This window comes from Lonchura striata, chromosome 2 (assembly GCF_046129695.1).
Source record: "Lonchura striata isolate bLonStr1 chromosome 2, bLonStr1.mat, whole genome shotgun sequence".
Taxonomy (NCBI): Eukaryota; Metazoa; Chordata; class Aves; order Passeriformes; family Estrildidae; genus Lonchura; species Lonchura striata.
Window position 1 is genome coordinate 18023461 of NC_134604.1, and position 17417 is coordinate 18040877.

The window sequence follows — 17417 nt, forward strand, 5'->3', positions numbered from 1 at the left end:
CCCAAAGCACAGCAGACACACCTGCTTATCATCAAGCAGCCCCATGATTTATAAACCTTTCCCTACAAATACCCTGTGTTTCAATGCTACAGCAGCAATGCCAGGGCACACCCCACTCCTTCCTTACTCACACGTTCCTAGAGATGCTCTGGAAATGGGCTTTGCCCCAGCAGGCACCAACTGAGCAGATTTATCTGGGCTGCCCTGGCCCAGCAAGGACAGAGACATGCCTGAAGCACAGATGTCACCCAGCTCGACTCCTACCTCTGCACTCTCAGGTTAGGGAGGCTGCCAGCCAGATCCTGGAAAGCAAAATCCCTTTTCTGAAATTCTCCCCCACTTCTCCCCCTGCAGCATCTCCACAGAGCAGAGCCCCGTTTCCAAGGAACATTTTCCACCCAAATGTTAAGGGAAGCAGCACGTGATTCAGCTCTGCCATCTGTTTTCCAAGGGGGCTTTCTCCTCTGAAAATTCACAGTTAAAAGCACAAACCAAACAAAAAACACCCCCAAAACAACAAGGCCACCCTTCCTTAACCATAATAAGGAGGCCTGAAATAACTTTGGCAATCAGAAGTCCTTAAAGGGCAGATATTTTCTGTCCATTATCTGAGACATCTTTCTAGGCTTCATTAAGTACATCACAAATTTACTTTTGTCAGTGGAAGTACAGATGGCATTTGAGCTGAAGATTAGGATCCTATTTCCTTCCGCTAAAGCTAAAGGCAAACATTAGCAAGGACTGCTGGGGTTAACCTTTAATTATTGCACAAGAAGCCCCAGTCCAAAGCTCTAACAGGCTCTTCAGACCTCACAGCCCTTCCAGGGCCTAAAGGGGCTCCAGGATATCTGGAGAGGGACTTGGGACAAGGGATGGAGGGACAGGACACAGGGAATGACTTCCACTGCCAGAGGGCAGGGGTGGATGGAATATTGGGAGGGAATTGTTCCCTGTGAGGCCCTGGCACAGGGTGCCCAGAGCAGCTGGGGCTTCCTCATCCCTTGGCAGTGTCCAAGGCCACGTTGGACAGGGCTTAGAACACCCTGGATGAAGAGCCAAGCTCATCTTTAAGGTCTCTTCCAACCAAAACCATTCTGTGGTTCAAGGTTTGCTCCCACTCCAGGGAGAACTTGGACCCCAAAGAAAAGGCTGAAAATCAGACACACCCAGCTCAGGGCCAGCCAGTGCTGCATTTAATCTCATCCCAAATGGAATTAAGCCAGTTGATAAACAGAATTGAGGCTTTGGGACAGGTCTGAGGGAGGCAAGTTTTGAAGCCAAGAGTTGTACTTGGAGAGTGAGCACATGAGAGGGGAAGAGGGAATCCCAAATCACACCTGAGCTGTGGCATCCCCCATCCCAAAGGAGCCTCCAGCTGTGGGATCTGGCACCAGGTCACCAGAGGAGGCTTTATCACACCTTGCTTAGCACCCTCCCAAGACAAAACCTGGACAAAACACATCCAAGTGAGGTTTTTTTCCTCATGGCCAGGCTTCCCAAGAGTGGGAATAATCCCTGCCTGGGATTGGCTCTCCACAGAGCTCAATTCCTGCCTGTCAGCACCCAGGCTGTGGCAGCATTGTACCTTTCCACTTCCCTGCCATGAAACTGAGTTATTCTGAGCTCAGAACTGACACCAAGTCCTGCTCCACCTGCTTCAAGTTCAAACTCCATCTGTTTTCACCACCCTAAAGATTCCTCTAAGGTTGCTCTGCTGAGCACCTGTGAGGTTGCTGCCACAGCTCCCAGCTCAGGGTTTATTCTGGGCTGGGTGCAAGGCAGGGTCTTTGTGCTTTTTAAGTGCTCAGACCAGTGCTATGCACAGCATCAGCAAGTGGGGATCTGGAGTAAGGAGAAAAGCATAACCATGACAGGAAAACCTCAGGAGATGGCTCTTTCCAAAGCCATTTTTGGAAGTTCCACAAGTCGCAGCAGAGTCAGAGAAGCATCCCACCCACACAATTTTAATTCAGAGCTTTTTTTTAAATTAAACTGTTAAAAAAAACTATCAAGAGGTGCAACAGCAGGATAAGAAAGCAATTGCCACAGCAGCATTATCTTCATACCCACCAAGAAACAGGATGAAAAAGACTCAAGGACTGTATTTCTGAAAGCAGAGGTTTTATGGAGAGCTGGAGAAAGCCAAGCAGCAGCACAGCAGGTGGGCAGGCAGAGAATCAGGAGCAGGATTTGCTCCAGCACTACAAATCACCAGCCATCAAGAGCTTGGGTGACAAATCCATTTGTGCTGGATAAACAAGGAGACCCAAGCCAAGCCAAGCTTGCCATGGCCAAAACCAGCAGCAGGTCAAGGGCTCCATGCAGAGCCACTGCAGAGAGACAGCTCTGAGGTGACACACCACTGTCACAGCACCTTCCTCAGCCCAGCCACACTCTGTGTGGGAAGTTCTGCTGCACCCTCAGCTCTTCCAGAGCCCACATAAGCACTGACATGTCTGGAGATGCTGTCAGCAGCCCCATTTGGGCAGCCACCCATCCCTACATTGCAGCACCCTCACCTCTGCCTGGGGCTGGCAGAGCTGGGGGTGCTCACCTGGGGAGGAGAAGGCTCCAGGCAGAGCTCAGAGCCCCTGCAGGGCCCAAAGGGGCTCCAGGAGAGCTGGAGAGGGACTGGGGACAAAGGATGGAGGGACAGGACACAGGGAATGGCTTCACACTCTCAGAGGGCAGAGTTGAGGTCAGGATCTCACTGGACCAGCAGTGCAAGGTCCTGTACTGCCAGAGCAACACCAGCCTGAGTGACACTCAAGAGCTCTGTCAGTGCTGTCCCCTACCTGGCAGCAAATAAACTCACACCACAGGGAAGACCTTCGGGAAATGACATCTCAAGAGAAAATTCCCTTTATTCTTCCCTTTTAGCCTGAATGGACTGAATACTTTGGGGACACTGGATATTCCCTCAGGGAGTGAACCCAGAGCACACACAGAGGAGCCTCAAACTCTCTCCAGACAAACCAGTTTTCACTTTATTCTGTGCAGTTTTTCCCCCCATCAACAGCTCATAGGTTGTACTAAGGAGACCCGTGCTCAGACTGGAAAAGCAGATTTTTGCTAGCAGTGTTTCAGAGACTGAGTCATGCCATTGGAACAACCCCCATGCTGTCCCACCCCCAGAGGGAGGCTGTTCCTGGGAACCAGCGGATCTCCCCCCACTGCCACCCCCTCGGGGGAAAGTGCCACTTCCAGATGGAAAGCAAGGAGCCAACACATCCCCTGCTCCCAAATCATTCACAGAGCCACCCCCAGAGTTTGGGAACCAGGGCTGGGGGAGCTGCAGAGGCAGGTTCAGCTGCCAGACACCTCCACGTGCCAATGGCTCTCAGGAAAAAGTGGCCAAAAATAGCTCAGACACCTCCACCCAGCCCCATAAGCCCAGGATTTTACTCTATCCCATTTTTCCATGGGATAAAATGCCTCCTCCACGCCCCTCAGTCACTACAAGCAGGGAGCTGAGTGGGTCTGGAGAGCTCTGTCACCCTCCCAGGCCAACCCCAGGGCACCAAAGTGCCCTCAGCCACCAGGATGAATACAAACAACGCTCAGGGAATGGGTTTTGGTTGCAAAACACCCCAGGGAAGCATCCCACAGGTGCTGAAGCATTCCCTGTGTCACTGCTGCAAGCAGCAGAGTTTTCCCATTGCCACCTTCACACCCTGGCGCTCCCAAAGATGCTCTGTGAGCTGGGATTGTTGGCTCAGGCTAAACCAGGCAGAGCCCTGTGCCAAACACCTCCCCCTGCAGAGCTCCCAGAGCTATTCTGGGCAGGTAGTGCCCAAAGCTGAAGGTATTTCTGGTATCTGCTGAATGCCCATCACGTCAGGGAAATAAATAATAAATAATCACAAAACCAGGGCTCGTCCTTTGGCTTTTACACTGGAGAAAACCTGCTAGAAAGGAAGAAGGAAGGAGGAAAACTACTACAGATTGCATTGTCCCATTCCATTTCCTCAGAGGGCCTGTGTCACTGCACATGGCAAAGAGTGACATTAAGCAGAGGCTACAATTAAAGCAGTGAAAAAATTCTGTAGTAAAATGCTGGAGCCAGGCAAAGGCTCCCACGCAGCATTTTCCAGACCCTCTCTCCCACCTCAGCCTGCAGCAGCCCCTAAAAACCAGCCAGTCAAAGAGGTTCTACCAGAGGGCAAAGAGCAGCACCCACAAAGGTGGAATAATAGGAACAAACCTCAAGGAAGAAATCAACCCCCATGTCTGCCTATCCATAGTATCCAAGTGTTCACACCCTCACCTTGCCCCACTGAGGCAATGCCATGTCCTTCATTTTTAGCTTTAAGTTACTAGAAAATACACCTATTTTCTTGGCCAAAACCACTGATGGCTGCAAGGAAAAGAGGGATGATCCCAAATCTTTTCAATATCTGACACCTTTCCTTTCAGAGTCATCATCAGAGCATCACCGTAAGTTATGTCACATTATCTGAGGACAAAAAAACCAACACATTATTTCTTTGTGGTGCTCCAGCGTTCCTCCATTTAAAAGGCAGGATAAAAAGCTCAGTCCTTCCCTGTTCCCATGGAGAAACAGGAGGGAGATGGCACAAGCAAGAGCAAAACCCCCAGAGCTCCAGGATGACCATGGCAGACAGGTCTTAATTTAATTTTTTATAATTTTAGAGTTCTTTAAAAGCCAGACAAGCGCTAAACCCTTTTTTTTCCTCTTTTAGTCACATTTGCAAATGATGAGCAAAATGAAAATACCAGACTCTACAAATGGTTTCAGCTCTAGAGCAAGAAAAATATTTAAATACAGCCCTCATGTTGCATGGCAGGGAGAGGATTTATTTCAGCTGGGACACAGGACTCTCCCCACAGGCTGCCTTCCCAAATTCCCAAGCCTCCCACCTGGCAGCGAGCCCTGGGGGGAATCCAGACACCTCAGCAGTCCCTGTATATCCACTCACAGCACAATTTATTTCCAAGCTCAGCCACTTGCAGCAATATTTATTTTTCTAATACTAGCTCCAGTGCTTGTTCTCGACAGCTCTGCCATTTAGCAAGCATTAAACTTGATGGGGCATGAGACAGAACAGGGTTTTCCTCACAGCCCTGTGCAAGAGCTGAGAGCCACAAGTCTTTTAGGCAGTATTTATTTCATACATTCCTTCACAGAAAAAAAAAATCCCACTCAAAAACATAAAAACAAGCAAAAATTTAACAGCCTTTCAGAATCAAACATATGGGATCAGTCACTAAATGTGGCCAGTCTGGGGACAGAATATCTCATAAGCTTCAGGCAATGCTGAAACACAGCAATAAGTTTTAAGGTGGCCAGAGAAAAGCAAGCAGGAGAAGACAGACTCCAGGCTGCCCAAAGTTGTATTTCACTTCCAGCTTGAAGTTTCCAGCAAACCCCTCCTAAAAAGGAGGAATTGGGTCAGGGATCCACTTTGCAGCTCTCCATGTTAAAAGGAGATTTGAAGCCCCTGCAACCCCTTCCCTCCAAAAGCTGCTTTGTTTTTCCTGACTGTGGTTTTTAAACCAGGGAAATCTGTCAGGGCCTCAAGCCTGAGGGGATGGAGCTGTAAGAAGCACCAAGGATGCTCCTTCTCCCCAGTTTTACAGTCAAGCCAGAAATAATCAGCAGAGCAAGTCTGGGAGAAATCAGATGGCTTTGCTAGGTCAGCCATTGGAATTGCATAGCCCCAGGAACTGCTGCTCCCACTTCCTTCAGCTCTGGCTTTTTGGGTTTAGGTTGCTCTGACAGAGCCTAGGCAGAAGCACCAGAGGCTGATAAACCCCATTAGCTGCTCACACAGCTGAGCAGCAGCAACTGCTGGCTGCAAAAATTGGGAACAATTTGGGAGCTGCACAGTCAGGCTGACCTTGGGCACAGCAGCAGGGAATAGCAACCAGCATTTGCTCCCACTTTTGTCCAAACCCATCTCCTCCAACAGCTCCAGCCAGGCTGGTTTTCTTTGGATTAAGCCCATCTCAGGCAGCCTAAAGCCTGGAGCGTGGCTTTAAGAGGGACAGGACACAGGGAATGTCTTCCCACTGCCAGAGGGCAGGGATGGATGGGATTTTGGGAAGGAATTGTTCCCTGGGAGGGTGGGCAGGCCCCCTGGCACTGGGTACCCAGAGAAGCTGTGGCTGGCCCTGGATCCCTGCAAGTGTCCAAGACCAATCACTTCTCCACCACTTCACCCTTTGGCAGCTTCAATACAACATTTTCCCACCCCTACAGAGGTCAGAGCCTTGAAGGAGCACCAAGGTGATGCAGGAAATCCCTGCACTGGTGTTCACAAAAACTCCAGGATTTCTTCCTCTGAGCAAAGAGCAGCCTGGAGAGATGCAAGAATCCCTAAATTTAACTCACAGCAAACTTAAGTTTGGAAAATACTTCCAAGATCTTCAAGTCCAACCAGTCCAACCAGCACTAAACCATGTCCCCAGGTGCCACATCTCCAACTCTTTTTGGAGATGGAGCACCTCCATCCAGCCTGTCCAATCCATCTGAGAGCAGCCACCAGCCTCAATACCCCCAACACAACCACCAGGCAGCTGCCTTTCGGACCCACAAACCCAGATCCCAGAATTGGATCTGAAACCTTTCAGTTCACAAACCTAGATCCCAAAAATTAAGTTAAAAAATAGAAAAAAAAAAAACAACATTGGAGGGGGACTTACAGAGCAGCAGCACGCCCAGCACAATTCCTGCTTGGATGTTCTGTGCTAAGGGAGCCAGAGCAGCCTCATCCCTGAAGGCCTGCTGATATTCAGGTTTAATAGTGCTGATAAGCCCGAGCTGGAACAGCTCTTACGCACTGCAGGTTTTATCTGTGGCACAGCACACTTGTTACAGACCCTCTCTTATCAGCACTGCAAATATCAGCTCAGATAAGGGGAGGCACAAAATGCCTGGGAAGGTGCAGAAACTGGAGCAGGCACATTGGGGTTTTTGACCCCTTTGGCCTCATCTGCCCCTGGTCCCTCCACAGCTCCACATCCAGCCCCCAAACTGCTCCATGAGAGGAGCAGAGCAGGCTTCAAGCCAGTCCTTCAGAGCTGTCCCTCCAGGGAGCCCTGCAGAGGAGCTGCAAGGTTCAGGGAAATGAGGAAAAAGCCATTATTTCCTCTGAGCTGGGAGAGAAGAAGCCAAGAGAGCAAAGTGATTTCCTCACGGGTCCAATACAGCTCAACATAACCAATTACCCCAGGAATTTGGATCTAAGGACTCTCATGACAGAAGGGGTTCAACAGAGTGAGCTGACCCTTTCAGAAACACAGAGGACTCAAAAAATTAAGCTTATTGTGCTGTTAGAAGTGGATCTGTACCTGCTCAATACAGGACAGCTCTGAAAGTCTGGGCACCGGGTTAGAGCTTCCCAGCAAGCCCCCAGGCTTCCCTCCTGAGCCACATTCCCACTGTGACACTGGGCCGTTCATGACATCAACCAGATCAGCCCCAGGAGGGCTTTCCAGCCCAGGTCCAAGCCAATCTTGCTATGAACAAGCCAACCTCCCTCCTCACACCTCTCACCAGCAGGTACCACCCAAAGGAGCCATCCCCCACCCCAGGTGACACTGGACAGGGCACCAGCATCACCAAGGCAGAGATTCCCTTCACAGAACCCCTGCAGAACGATTCCCTGCAGCTCCTGAGGCTCAGCAAAGCACAGGACAAGGTTTGGAGCTGGAACCTGCCCAGGTACGCAGCCAGGGAAGGACAATCCCCTCCTACATCCCGTCCTGGCTTTCAGGGCCAGCAGTTGCATCCCTGGAATCCCACAGGCAGCTTTATTTCTCTTGGCAAGGCAGAGCTGTCCCAGGAGCCCTGGCAGGGTTTGTGTTTTGGGAACACGCAGCCGAGTGACCTTGTGAGGCATGAAGGGCTGTCCCTGCCAGCATCGGGCACACCAGAGCACGCTCACTCCCACCACAGTGACATCTCAACATCTACAGCTGCCTCACACCACATTCCTTTAGCACACAGCTCCCCCAGAGCAGCAGCCTGGAGATGCAAATCAAAAACACCCCAAAACAAACACGTCCCTACGCAGAGGAGACAGATTAGGGAGCAGTTGTTATAAGGAAAAGTATCTCCAGCCTTGCTGTCAACCTTGCACTTTAAATCAGGCTTTTAATGAGGGCTGCAAGCACTCTGCCTTTGGGTGATTAACTCACAGCTAAAGAGGAGCTGAGCTGCTTCATTCTGAAAGCAAATCCTGCCTCCAGGATCCAGCCAGGAGCAGGAAAGCAGGAGATGATCTTGCAAGCTGTCAGCCACCACCAAGCAATGCCAAAGCCCATGCAGGGAGGGGAAATCACCCCAAAACCAAGAGCCTGCCACCACTCTGTATTCACAAAGCATCAAATGCAGCACAGCAAGTAGTGTGGGAGCTCCCAGTCCCCAGCTCCAGGGCACAGGGAAAAAGGAGACAGCAATATTTGTATTTTTGGCAGGCATTTTGGTATCTAAGAGCTGGGAAACAGGGATTAGAAATCTAGTGTCCCACGTGCAGAGCAATCCTTGATGATGCACGTAATTTGCACATGAACAGTAACACATCTAAAAATAGGTGTTTGAGAAGGTCTCATCTCACCTCTTGGCTTGATGAACTCCAGGGCCCCCAAATACCCCAAATGCACAGATCTCAAGGACTGTTCAGGCACTATTTCTGTGCAGATCTCTAAGATCAACCATCGATGGAGAAATCCAAGCCCAAAATGCTTGAGAGAAACAGAGCAAATCACTCCTGGAAACCCAAAACAGGACTCAGGAACTGCCTCTTTGCTGGGTTTCAAACTGCAGCAGGATTGACTGACAGTTTCAACTCTCTCTGACAAGATTCCTGAATAATTAGTAGGCAGATGGATACCAAAACTCCCATAATACCTGCAAACAATCACTGCTAATCAGGAAACTGCCTAAAAACCATCACCTACCTGACAGCCTTGAGGAATAATTTTTTTACAGGGCTGCTTCATGCAAGAAAGGAGAATTACAGAACCATCACAGAAGGGTTTGGGTTGGAAGGGGTCTTAAAAGTCATCTTTTTCTATGGGCAGGGACACCTTCCACTAGCCCAGGTTGCTCAAAGTAGCTGGGAAGAGAGAGACACCCTGGCTTTGAACACTTTCCACCTTCTCCAAAAGAGCCATTTCTTCCTCTGAGAAAGGTCAAGGGGTTGGATAACTCTTTCTTACACCAGCAGCTGGGACATGCAGGAAATATGTTAATCCCAAGGAAAGCATTAATTACCACTTGGCAAAAAAAAAAAAAAAAAAAAGCGCCAATCCAGACAACAAAATCCACCCAAATATCTCTGAGTGCCCTCAGCATGGTGGTAAATTCCTGTAAACAAACCTAAGCCCTCTCTATTCGTCCCAGGGACTGGGTTTAAGCTGTAACCTGGGAAGCCCCCAGCCCTGTCCTGCCCCTTGAGGAAGCACTGGGGATATAGATCCCAGTTTTGTCCCCATTCCCCAAGGTTGTACTCAGACAAGAGCCCTGCAGTCAGCACAGGGGGCTGAGATGGGGTCACACAGAGGGATACCCACCTCAAGGGACAGGTACCTCCCTTCTGGCAAGGTCCAGGGCAATTTCACAGGACAGCAAGCCAGACTTGAGCCTCAAATCCTCTCCAAGCTCTTAAGTGCCCTGCTCGGGATTAGCTCTGCTTCCCAAGAATCTTGTGGAACACCCTGAGCATCAAGTCAGGTGCCAATTCCCAACTGCTCCAAGTCAGAAAATGTAATGCATTTTGTTTTGCTGCAATTCTGCAGAACACTGATGTGAATTTTGACTTGATTTATGATTAGGTGACTGTCAGCTCAAGAGATTCATCAATACCAGCTAAGTGGCCCAAATATAATCTCCTAGAGTGGCTCAGGAGAACACGTGGATGTTGAAGGGTACAGCCAGTCCATTACATTTTTTAAAGGCTACACCCAAAAATACCTATTAGAGGAAACTCTGGGTTTCACCTTGGACTATTTCAGTCACACACAAACCGCTTTCCCTGGGCAAACGTGAGCCTGAAACTCAGCACAGCTAAAAACAGCCAAGGACCAGAGTATTTCTGCCCTGTGCATTTCACCTCGGGCTGGGGGAGGGACAAGTTTTATTTCACCTCAGCGAGGAGGGAAAGGGAAGCAAAACACAGGGGCCAGACATCTTATGAAAAGGTTTTACAAGTTTGCAGCAGCATTTTAAGAGAAACAGCAGGATTTAAAATAAATAAATAAATAAAGGCAAGCCAACAGCTAAGGGAGAAAGTGGGAGAGAAAAAGCTCCTCTGGCACAGCACCACGTGGCAAAACTCTGAAAGTGAAACAGATTCTTTGGACTATTCCAAGCCAGGAAGAGAATAAACTTACAGTCCATCACCTCCAGGATCCAGGAGCCCAAGCTCCTCATGGAAAGTGTGGCTCCAACACAGACAGAGTGCAGAGAGGGCAGGAGGGTTCAAGTCTGCCATGACTAAGGAATTACACTAAAACCAGTCCAGGCTCTTTCCAAGGAAGAAATTCACCACCAGCAGGGCTCTGCACAGATGGGAACAGAGCTGGTACCCAGACTTGTGCAGCACCCCAGGAAAGGTGCAATTTCCCCCCTCTCCTATCTCCAGTTCACCCTTCATGCAGCAGGGGAAAAAAAGAAATTAAACCAGATCAAGAGTCACACACACACAAAATAGTCACAAAAAGAAACATGTTTCATCTTCGTTTTTCATCATCAGGACCAATTCCACCCAAGGACCAGGAGAACAAAAAAAACAACAGAGCTCAATCCCAACCTGAAATGGATTCCAAATGTGGAAACATGGAATGCATGGAGGCACAGGCACAAAAACTTCCCAGTTGTCACCCCAGAAGCTCCTTGTTTGATCATCCTTCAAGGAAACACTCTGTACCTTGAAACTACTCCTTGCCAGAAATCTTCTACAAATATTTAATTACATAGAAAAAAAAAAACTTTTTTGTTGTTGTTTGTCAAGCTATTGAGCAATGACAGACTACTGCACCAAATATTCAGGCAGTTGTCCTGCCAGTATCTGTGGGTACTGCTGTAGGAAGTGGGGAGAACACAGTGGTTTGCTAAAGAGGAAAAAGCAGCAAAGCCAAACACCAATGTGCAGCTTTTTTTTTTTTTTTTTTTTTTTTTTTTGTTAAAGTCAAGACATGCATTAAAATAGCTGTATCTAATCACTGTTTATAGAGGGGCTGGCAGGTAAAAGCAACTGCCATAAAGTCTTTTAAATCCCTTTTCCCAGCATCATACTCAGAATGTTCCTGCAAAGGGCTGTTAGGCACCTAGAGCAGAGGTGGAGGGGGAATATTTCATGTGGGAAGAAGGGAGGAAGATGAGGTGCCTGGCTCCTAAACCCACCCTGGTGCAGAACCCCTCTGGAGGAGGTGGCAGCTCCTTCTGCTCCTCAGCACGGGCAAGGAGCGGGCTCCTTGGTGTGACACTGCCCTCTCCTGAGCACAGGGGACTGCTCAGCCTCACACCCAGCCCAGAACAAGGATTTTGGAGAGCCCTGAGCAAACACTCTGCAATGAATAGAGAAAGTGAGACACCGCTTACCCCACAGCAGCCACAGCCTCCCTTCACCACCAGCAGGACTGGGGTTCAGGACAAAATGAAATACCCCTATTTGAGCTCGTTGGAGCCTAATTAGCAGCAGCTGCAGCCTAATGAAGCAAAGTGGCTGCCAGGTGGATCCCATCTCTTCATCTCAGGGGTTGGAACTGGAGGAGCTTTAATGTCCCTTCCAAGCCAAACCACCCCACAAATATCAGCGTGAAGGCACAAAGCATCTCAGGGATGGGAGCACAACCTCTGCGGGTGCATCATCTCAGGAAAAGGGACTTTAAAACCAGCACTGCAGACTCCAAGGGAAGCGTGTTCCTACCTCATTGTGGTTGTAGGAAAGCTGCTTTCAGGAGGGGTCCTAAGTGCCCCTCCACGTCCAGCCCCACCTTCCCACACAAGCCTAGAGCTGCACCAGAAGTATTTCAAAGGTACAGCCATTGCCTTTTATCTTCACCCACAAGAAGCCTCACAGAGCAAGTCAAAGGACAATATTCCTCCCAGGTGTGTCTGGTTAAAGGGCACGCAGACCTAACTTCCACCACCTGTGAGCATCAAAGCGCCTCTAACACAAATCAGGGTGAAGGAGCCACCTGCTCCCTGCATCTTTAACCTCCACCTACAACAGCACTTGCACCTGTGAGCTACTCCAACCCACGTGTTAAAACCATTTAAAAACCCACAAAAAGACACCCCTAAATATACTGATTTTGGCGTGATGATTTTAAGGCGTTTACTTGAGATCAAATACACCTGGGTTCACAGTTAATGGGTAAAGCTACAACAAAGGGTAGTCCCTTCGCAGCTGATTCTGTGTCTCGTTATAACCTCCCTGGTTTATAAAGCAATTCATTGCCTTGCTAAAAACCAAACCCTTTATCATTAATTCCAAGCTAGCAGTTTCTGAATCTACAACCTGACACCAAATCAATAGATCTGACCAAGACTCATTTTCCTTCCAAGACAAACACCAGTTGTGCTTTGCTGAATTCATCGCAGGGAAAAGTGTAACAAGCAGAACACACTCATTTCATTAAAAAAGTACAGCTTGACAGAGACACCCACTCTAAAATTAACCCTGCCCTCAAAGCAGAGCTTGCCTCTGAAGAAGCACCTCCTCAATCACAGAGAAATATTTTGCAGCTCCACATTGCTGGGATATCAGCGTGAAGATGTTTCAAAGCTTGGCAGAGGAGGGTATGTTAAAATAACAGGCTTTAAGGAGTCAGGATGCATCAGTGCTCAGGTGGATAAAGGCTGGCTAATGAATTAATGGGCTATTTTCCATAGCAATCTGATGAGGAAAATGGACATGCCAGACAAAATGCAAGGCAGGAAATCCATTTACCTCAGCTTTTCCCTGGCCACACCTGCCAAGTGTAAGCTGGCAATCTGTAAGGGGGAAAGAAGGGAGAGGGCTGTTATCCTGCATGGGGCTGGGTGATCGAAACCCCAAAAAAGCTCTTTAAGAAGCAGCACCACTCTGACTTGTACTTGCTAATCAGCAGCAATCTACTTTCCTGGCAGCTGGAGCATCCTGAGGAGACTCCAGCACCCTGGGTTTAACGTTCTCTGTGTACAGTGTAACTTTCTAATGGAGAAAAATCTGTATGGGCTCCTTCCCAACAGGACAAAGAGCCAGCAAAGAGAACCGTAATTCATTATTTTTTAAATTTCACATGCAGCATGGCTCTGCCTGTTCCTGTCATCTATCCCTAATCCCTCTCCAGCCCCAAAATAACCCTTAAACCAACAGGATTACGCACAAGAGTGGCTGTAAGGACCCAGCCCTAAAATCCCAAAGCACGGCCAGTTTGACACAGCCAGGTTTTTCCTGGCTGGAGAATCCCCATTTCCATCTCGCCAGGGGTGAAATTTCACAGCTTCCACACCAGGAATTGCTCCAGCAGCCCTCTTCCAGAGCAAGGCTCACATACCGACTGCAACTGCTCCATGCCCAGTTTTCCGGGCGGGGAACAGACAGGACGTGGATGAGGGTTTCAGTAGAACAGCAACGAGATTATTCCCAGCCTCACCACCCCCATCCCCCGTTTTCCCTGAATTATTCTTTTTGTGAATTAGTTTATTTGCCAAGCATGGAGAGAAAGTGACACCCTCTTATATTCACCTTTATTCACGCTCTCTGCTCAGCGCTCGCTGGAAATTTGGGGTCTCTAACAGAGGCTTTGCTGCCGGGGAATGTCGCCAGGAGCCATGCAGGACATCCCTGAGCATCCTCAGGGAGCCGGATGGGCACCGAGCGCTCCTCCAGCTGGACCAGCAACAATAAATAAATAAATTCCTCTTGGGATTCTGCTGCCTCAGGATTTTGCAGCTCCGGACAACAGCGGTGTGAAGCCCTGGGACGGCGGGACACTGCAGATGCCATCATTTTATATCAAAACCAAGAGCTCCCTGTTAAGCAAGCAGGGCCTGAAGGGGAACATCCGCGTCCAGACCCACACCCGGACACTCTGGGGGTCTCGGGGACCAGAGGGGGCACCCCGGGACCTCTCCCCAGGTGGGTGCCCACCCACGTCCCCCAGCGCCGGGAGCACCCGCTCACATCCCCAATTTCGCTCGGGATGCTGGCGGCCAGGCGAGCCACCCGCGGGGAGGGGATACACGGGGCAAGGAAACACCTTTGGGCATGGAAAAGAAACACTTTTCGGGGCAAAGCAACGCAGCTTCAGATAGCGGAGCACCTGGTGGGGGTGAGACCGAGTCGGCAGAGCGGTCCCACCCGCGGCAGCTCAGCATCACCCCGCAGCCCGGGGGATGCGGGGAGCCCCCAGCGCAGCCCTCCCCTCCCCTTTACCTGCAGCCGCCGGGAAATCCGCCGGGTTCCCGAGCCCCGCGGAAGGGCAGCCCGGCCCCGGCGGCAGGGCAGTGCCAGGGCCGGCAGGGAAGGGCGCAGGGACGGCGCTGGCACGGCCCCGGCCCCGCAGCCCGGCTCGGCTCGGCTCGGGAGCGGGGCGGGCGCTGGGCCGGGCGGCTCCGCCCCAGGCGGCGCGGGAGGAGCGGAGGGACGAGAGGAGGAGGAGGAGAAGAAAAGGAAGCTGCACCCAGCCGTGTGGAGTTCTTTTCTCTTGGGCTGCGAGCAAACCTCGCAAGGGTTCTGGTTTTGGGGGGCAAGGGAAAGGTTGGGGAACCCCGGGTTGGGGAGTCCTTGGCACTGTGCCGGGGGGGTTGGGAATGCTGAGCCCCTAAAGAGTAGCGAGCACCTGGGAACCACAGAATGGGCTGGGGTGGAAGGGAACTTCAGGATTGTCGCATTCCAACCCCCCTTTCCACTGTCTCAGGTTGCTCCAAGCCCCGTCCAGCCTGGCGTTGAACACTTCCAGGGATGGGGCAGGAGGGATGTGTTGTGTTCCCACTTGGGTGGATAGAGATGGATAAAAAGGTCAGGGCTGTGCAGCCTCCTGATTTCTCCCCACCTTTCCAACTCACCCTTCATTTTTTCTACCCTCTTTATCTCCAGCACCTGGCCCTACATTAGATCCTAAACTCCCAAGTGTGCAGGTGGACCTGATCTCCACACTGAGGCCACCCTGCTGCAGCATTTTTGGGGAAGGATGAGTGTTTTGCTGGATCTACACTATGCCCAGGACTGGTTTTCCTCACACTGCAGCAGCACAGGTTATTTGGGATGAGAAGGATGCCCAGGCCTGCCCAGCACTGTGGCCAAAACTCAGCTGTGTCCTGGCTGTGAATCCTTTGCCCTTCTTGATGCAAGGTGACAAAACACTTGGCTGACAGCAATGGATTCAATTTTTTCCCTGCAAATTGGCCATTTCCCACTTTTTTGGTCCAGCCCTGAAGTAGAGACTGATCCAAGCAGAGCAAAAGGAAGGGATGTACTGTCAAAATAACAAGCAAGCACAAGCCAAATGCCAGACTCCTCTATACTGAGGCAGATTAAGCTGAGAGGTCGCTGGCTCTTCTCCTCAGAGAAGCAGAAATAATCCTGCTGCAGCCAGCAGTAGGAAAAGACTGGATATGAAAAATTAGAATTTAGAGTCTGACCCAAGCAATGAGCAGCACAGCAGAGGAGCTGCAGGGTTGAGGTACAGGCAGCTGTCCTGGCAGCCTTTTGCCAAGTGCTTCTCCTTCCAGCATTGCTGCCAGGAGACATTTCAGAATCACAAGAGTGAATCAGAGAGCTGTGATTGCCTTAAATCCTGATGAAAATCTCTCCTGTGGGAGCATTTTATTTGCTGCCTGGTTGTGGGTCCACGGCAGAGCTTTAGGATATGTTTTCATGCAGGCTTGGTTGTGGATGTGCAGAAGGGGACGGGACAGATGCAGATATTCCAAGGCATGTAACACAGTCTGGTGCCTTTGCCAAACTTTAAACATCCTTGCTTTTGTGCCTAAGGATTGCCTTTTAACTTCAGCAGAAAGAGTTCAGCCTTTTGTGAGATCAAGGGAAAAATCTTTTTTTCTGGCACCAAGAGGAAATACTCTTCAAACTCGTAAGGTTCCAGAAATCCTGCAGATGCTCCCAGCACCAGCCAGTCCGTTCTCTACAGCGTCCATTTGCTGAGGAAAATGCCTCTGAAAAGATAATAGTTTGCACATTTTCAGAATATTTCTGTGACTTGGCTGGTTGAATCCAACACAGGATCATGCCAGGATGCAGGGCTGGGGAAGGATTTGCTCTCCAGCCCCTCCAAGCAGCTGTGAGGATAGCAAAGATGAGCAGAAGGATCATCTTTGACCCCTGAAAGCAGCACTTTGGCTGCTAAGGGCCGTGCAGTTTCAAAGAAAAGTCACTGAAGGAAACTGACAATGAATTTCCATGCAGCCTTTAGGAAAACATGCAATTTTGGACAGGGAAGGTTGGTTTCAGATTTATAAGCTCTTTGTCCTGTGTGAGAACATTCCCGTGTGTGAATGCTCAAAGCTACTTTAAATATCTCCCTTTGACATGGGAGGGATTTCTGCTGTGCTCATTCCTCACATTTCCAGTCAGCTTCACTTCCAAAGGATGCAGCTGTGAAGCCCTCCTGAAAACCCCTGGACCCTGGTGACACTCCCTGTGTGGGATTCCCTTCTTAAACTCTTTCTTTAGGACCTGGCTGAGCTCTAAACAAGGGCTGACTTTTGAGATTTCACACCACATCCTGAAAGCATTTTGTTACGTGCTTATGGAAGGGAAAATTCCTCCAGAAGGGACATTTCTGTTTCCTGGCAGGGAAATACGAGGCTGGGAACTCAGAAGGGCATCAAGGCAAACCCTCAGAGGAGCCACTGCTCTGGTCTTTGGTTGGGATGGATGGTGAGGGAGATGCTGCAGTTTCCTACAAGAGTGGGATCAAGAGGAATGGGTTGATTCATCCTTAAACTCAGCACCAGCCTCCTCCAAGAAAAAGTGCTGTGCCTTCTGTAGGCAGAAAAAAACCCCTTTTCCCTCCTCCCAGGCTCACAGTGGGGGAAGTCTTTGCTGGAGAAACACTTTCCTGAGCAGTCCAGATGACCCAGACGTGGCCTTGGAAACTTCCAGGGATCCAGGGGCAGCCACAGCTCTGTGCCAGGGCCTCTCTATCCTCCCAGGGAAAAATCCCTTCCCAATATCCCATCCACCCCTGCCCTCTGGCAGTGGGAAGCCATTCCCTGTCTCCTGTCCCTCCACCCCTTGTCCCCAGTCCCTCTCCAGCTCTCCTGGAGCACCTTTAGGCCCTGCAAGGGGTCTGAGCTCTCCCTGGAGCCTTCTCAGAGATGTCAGAGCACATTGGATGTTCCCATTTCTGCATCTGCTGCTGCACTCATGGGCAGGGTCTGATGAGAGCACAGCAGACTCCCCGATGGCTTCTTTTGGGGCAGAGCGAGGAACCCCTGA

At 50.2% G+C, this 17417-nt stretch overlaps 1 protein-coding gene across 3 annotated transcripts in view; it reads right to left on the bottom strand.

Annotated features, from left to right (window-relative positions):
• GDPD5 (glycerophosphodiester phosphodiesterase domain containing 5) overlaps window positions 1-14531 on the bottom strand; it is a 107227-nt gene extending 92696 nt beyond the window's left edge. For all 3 annotated transcript variants that reach the window (XM_077781198.1, XM_021550212.2, XM_077781197.1), the window contains exon 1: window positions 14394-14531. The gene's annotated coding sequence lies outside the window, so the exon portion shown is untranslated. The remainder of the gene's footprint in view (window positions 1-14393) is intronic.
• Window positions 14532-17417: the final 2886 nt, after the last annotated feature.